We start from the raw sequence: 6,000 nt of genomic DNA, 5'->3' as shown, positions 1-6,000 counted from the left end.
CTTTTTATTGAAATACGTCGATATAGTCTGTGTAGTCTCTAGTCTTCTTCCCAGATAATAAACTGCATGCAAGTCTCCTGAACTCATAGTCCACAAAAACCTTGGAGAATCCATTTAACTACTGCACATACTTTAGTCCTCCAACCTATTGACTGGCAAGGTAACATACATTTGCTTCCCAAGTTTTCTGTTGACTTGTTTTACACCTGTCTTGTAATCCCTGAATAAAATGGCCTCCTTTATGCAGAGGTGGTATCAGCAATTTTCTAAAGAGCAGAGCTAAATTCTTCTGAGATCCAATTTATTTGCTGTACCAGAACACACTTAGGGAACTATTTTAGCTCTTCTAGGAGTGATCTGCTAGTAATCTCCATAATGCACTTTAATACAGAGAAATTTCTGACCGTGTCCAAAGGGCTAAATCAAAAGTGGAGGCTCAGCTGCGTCTTTGCATCATAAAAGTACAAACAAAACTCAAATTCTACCCTTTAGTCCTCTGGCCATTCAGGCAATTTTCCTTTCCTTCTCCCTTTAAACCCTTCCAGTCCTTGCAAACTCACCTGGGAATATTGCTGGAGGAAAATGAAGGAAAGAGAGAAGATTCACTACATGGCTCTTGTCCCAAAGTTTGATCATTTTTATAGTATTAAAAAATAAAAGCACACCAATTCTTTATGCCATTCCTGTTAGAAGCTCCATTGCTTCATTCACGTAATACTGCATTGTGAGTTATAAGTCTTGAGTGTAGCACCTGAAAGGATGGATCTAATAGTTTCACTTACAGCATCCTTTCAAAAACTAAAAGGGTAATGGTTCAGGTATTTCATGAAGACTCATTAGGCATCCTAAAACAGATAACAGCAGTAGAACAATTAGCTACATTCATCAAGATCATCTGAACAAATAAGGAACAGCATGCCAGTGGCATTTGTAGTAACATCAAAAGAGAATATAAATCTCTCCATACATAAGTGCAGAAGTCAGACTTTCATGCCTTTAGTGTTATATTTTCCTTTTACAGAATCATAGAATGATTTAGGTTGGAACAGACCCTAAAGAGCCGCTAGTTCCAGCCCCCTTCCATGGGCACGGACACCATCAGCTACATCAGGTTGCTCAAATGTGTTCATTCCACACTAAGAAAAGTTGCTAGCATAGAGTTGCTAGCATAGCTAGCATAGTTGCTAGCATAGCTAGATTCCAATTCTGGAATCTAGCCAGGTTTGTTTGCGGTCAGGTGTCTCCTGGCCTAGCAATAGCAGAAAAAAAGAATTAACTACAATAAATCAATGATCCAGCAAAGGGGAAAAAAAAATATGCAAGTACACTGAAGAGAAACAGAACATTAGCAATAAGGACCTGACAGCTGGAATCAGTTAAAAATGTTATTCATGAAACTTGCAGGTCTCCATATTTTCCTCCTTTTCTAAAACACAATGGTTAGGAATAGAAAATCAGTGTTAGCATTTGCAAGCTACAGCTCACCTTGTAGCAATTAAAAATATAATGTCTCCTGCATTGCACCTAATTAAAGGTGGACTAGGAAATGGAAATGCACTTAATGGCAGTGCCAGTTTTTTTTTAAGGGCATCTGCCTGTACTGACAGCAGACACCAAGGTAAGAAAGTATTCCACAGTCTATGCTGAAGTCCATGTTCACCAGAGACTTCCTGCAAGACTGAACAAGTAAGTCACTATGCACTTCAGTTGCTCATCTGCGAAGTGAGGACCTGGGGTTTTCTCATCTCTCACAAATCTTCAGTATACTAGTTGGGGTCACATCAACAAAAAAACTCCTATGGACAACCAAATTAAGTTTCAGAATGGCAGGCTGAAATTATTCCCCCCACCCGTATATGTCAGATTCACAATTCCTTAATGTCCTGGAACAAATATTAAATTTACCTTTGAATTAAACTTTCTTAATGATAGGTCTGTAGTACTAACAGACTAATTATACATCTACCTTGCTTAATCTCAGTAATGTTTTCCATGAAAAACCTACTAAGTTCATGACATCTCCAGCCATATTTGCCTTAAAATTATGAAAGCACAACTGGCTATTCCAAAGTAGCTCATCACCTTAGTAACCTCACTAGGAAAGCAATTTTCATAAAGATTACTTTTTTTTTTTTTTTTTTTTTTTTTTTATATACAACTCAGTAGTTGGAGAGCAGTGCTAAAGCATTAATTCTGATGGTATTTATTTGCAACGATAGCTGAGCAAGCTTAAAGTAGGATGCTCAGCTATCCCAATTATGTTAGTATGATTTGTGCTAAGTTATGTAGCTATCTTAAAACTCCATCTTAGTGGTTTGTTTAGCAGTACTGATCATCCACAACCAATTCAAGTAGCAATTGACTTGTTGTGACTTGCACAAGTCACATAGTGAATGAGTGTCAGAAATGATAAAACAGTTCAGAGGTCACTAATCTCACCACAGTCCAATGATATTCAGAATGACGAAGTGAACATAAGATGCAACGCAAGTAGAATAAAGGGCACAAATACCTTTCTTATCAAAAAGGATAAATAGCCGCAGGAGAAGTATCAATCTTAAACAAAGCACTGTGGAGACATTCATGTGTGCACATTTACTTTAATTAGTAGGTGGCTATCTGCTGTTCTAACAGAAAAGAAACTTCAACAAAATAGAATGAACCTGCATGACTCCCTTGGCAAGTACAAAGCAGAATAACATTCTTTTTAAAAAGGATAGAAAGATCAGCACAAAGAAGGCAAAGACAACAAGCATAAAAAATGCACCCTCAACAAAATATGGGACTAAGCTACGTGGTGGATATTGCACAAATAATCATTTGAGAATACAGACACTTCCACTGCATCAATAGCTCCAGAAGAATTACAGCAGGGAAGTGCTTGCTATTATACAGGTGACATCCCTCCTATTAAATATTTTTTCATTGTTTTTTATTTTTTAAACAGCAAAAAATCCCTCAATTATTGAAAACAAACAACAAAAAAAGCTTTTACTTGCTAGGAACTTTGGGTAATTGTATTGGAGATGTAATTTAATACTCTATGAATTCTTAACTTTATCATCTTTATTCTCAATATACTTCCTTATGACTTTGTTGTACTATAAAGATCACACTGTTTGGGAAAGAGCAGCTACACATGTACTAAATATCTCCAGTTCCAAAGGCAGAGCAGCCACTGCTCGCTCACTCCATTTTGGTATGAACTAGCCTGCCCATGTGCACGAAGGTGCACGAACTTGAGAACTTTGGCCTTGCCTTTTCTGCCTATAGCATCACATCATGAGAGATCCAGTTTGCTTGATTGCTTTTTGAACTTCACACTGTAAAGTAGAAGCACTACTTCCACATTCTGTTTCTAGTCTTTGTTCTTCTTGGTCTTGATTCAAGAATTCTAGTGCTTCAATTTACACCTCTGTAGGGAGTTTTAATATTCTTCTCCCATTTTTCTTATTTGGATGCCTTTTAAACCCAAAATGTTCACTACAATATGAATTGCTTCTATTGTCATCCATGGTGGATTCTGTCTGTGCTTGGGGTAAAACAATGAAACCAGCACTGTCTTCTCCCTGTAACGAGTGGCCCTAATGTTTGCCTTTCAAGGCCTAATGGGATGGGTGGAGACATCTGTTTGACACAGGCTCTTGAACTTCATTCAGAAATTACAAAGGGGAAGGATGAGCAGAGAGGTTGAGGGGAACAGTCCAAGGAGTGACTGTGAAATATACAGTTAACTTCATTTACTTGTGGTACACAGAATTATCCCTGTCAGTAGGGTTTACAAGCTCATAAGCAGCACCTGGAAGGGCTCTGACAAGAAAAAAAGAAAAACAGTGAAGAAAAAACTTTGACTTTCAGGTTGACTCATGCAATTTGCCAAGAGTTAAGCACAATGGGAGCACTGGAATTGAGAACAAGTGCAATTGCATTTCTTCTTTTGAGAGGGGGGAGTTCCTACCTAGTGCCTGAGGAAATTAGAGAATGTAATGATGCCTCAGTGCCAAAAGGCCCCAAAAAGTATATGCACAGCAGGGATGGTGAGGGGAATCAATTGACTTAATCTGACTTTAATTAATTCCATAATGAGCATATAATTTCACCCTTCTGCAGTATGGAACATAGTAATTATGAGTACAAAGAATAAACCCAATAAAAATAAAGCAAAATTAGAACCATAATTTCCTTTCCCATACTGCTAAATGGAGAAGGAAAAACAAGGCAGAACTAGCCCACAGGTTTCTAGCTTGTGCCTGACTGAAAACAAAAACATAGCAAAAATCCCAACATAATTAGCTAAGCATACAGTACATTTTTCTAATTTAAACCTTTCCAGTTGTTTTGATTTTTATGAAAACATATTATTTCATTAGCCCCCAAAAACCTCACATTTCAGCCCTTGCTTAAAGCATCAGTAATGAGATGCAAAAGGCCTGTATATGCACAAAAATTGGAGAAAATATTTCAATATGAAAACATTTTAAAAGTTCTTAATAGTTGGGTCTTAAAAAGTTCTTAATAGTCTACAAGTTAAGGTGTGAGAGAGCAGAGTTGGCTAACTGAATATTCACCCAACCCTGCCAGACCTAGAAAGAATATAACCTTCAAGCATCTTATTCTTGTTGAATTTCTTAAGCCTGCATTGTTAAAAAAGAACAAAACAGGCACTCTTTCCAGACAACATGTGACCAGTTACATTACAATTTATTGTATTAAGGAACACATCAACACATGCCATGGTGTGTTTCCAGTGCCCAGCAGAGTAGTATTGCCCAGTGCAAGAGGCAGTGGGCGCAGCCTGGAAAAAGTTTAAGTTCCATCTAAAGATCAGGAAGCACTTCTGTACTGTTCATGTCATGGAGCACTGGCACAGGTTGCCCACAGAAGCTGTGGAGTCTCCCTCCTTGGAGATCTTCAAAAGCTGCCTGGACATGGTCCTGGGCAACCTGCTCTGGGTGGCACTGCTTGGGCAGGGGCTGGACCAGATGGACCCATAGGTCCCTGCCAGCCTTAACCATTCCATGGTTCTGTGCTTTCCTTCTTCATCCTTTATAGACTTCTCTTCTGGTCTTTCCCTCACCCACTGCTTATGGTAACCAGCACACTATTTTGCTCTGCTTCTTCAGGTTTCACATAGATTTAAACAAGGATGCCTAAGCTCTGGACAATGTAGTGTGGATTCTGCTGGAATGGATCACTGATTCAGCTGTGCAACGCTATGAATAAATTCCCAGAGATGGTGTGAAGAGTCAGGTGTGAAGAGTCAGATGCTATCTCCTGTATAAATTCACTGCATTATTACTAACTAATAAATGTCACCTGAAATATCACCAAGGAAGCAGAAAACCTTTCTAGCATGAAGTCATCTGTCAACCTGTGCAGTACTGTGAAAAATTCTGGTCATCTACGTAGTAGCTACTCCAATCTCTGCAGTAACAACTAGGACAGAAATCAGCCTTCACAAATCAGTTTACCTGTGGCAATGCTAACATCCTGCCAAGTCATAACAGTTTTTTTTCCTCAGCACAATTCTCCTTGTTCACAACTGTCTCACAAGTGAAGATATATTGATAGTTTTTGGTAAGACAGTTTTGATAGGCAACACCACAGTCCAATTCAGCAAAAAGGAAGAATACGTACACGTTTGCAAATTTGTCCCAACATCCAGCAGATAAGTGAATGATTTCTCATGTCTCCATTAATCTCAGCTGTATTACTGTGCATTCTATATGAACATTAAGAAGCCATTTTTGCTAGCAAGAGTACTGAAAAATATTAGAAGAAGACACTGCAATAAGTTTAATCAAAAGTCCATAATCACTCATGGGTTTTTATTTTCTCAAAGGTGACAAATCTCTTTGGAGCTTTCAGTTTGCCATTAGGGAAAGGAGGGGAATACTCATTTCCTCAAAGCTACACTGCTTTGCTTTTGACCTAAAGGAATTATGTTGTCATGAATTATAATGATGTGACAGCACTTTGCTTCTTCTGTATCTGGAGAAA

The sequence above is a fragment of the Netta rufina genome (assembly GCF_964035555.1).
Source record: "Netta rufina genome assembly, chromosome: 5".
Taxonomy (NCBI): Eukaryota; Metazoa; Chordata; class Aves; order Anseriformes; family Anatidae; genus Netta; species Netta rufina.
This window is presented reverse-complemented; position numbering follows the sequence as displayed.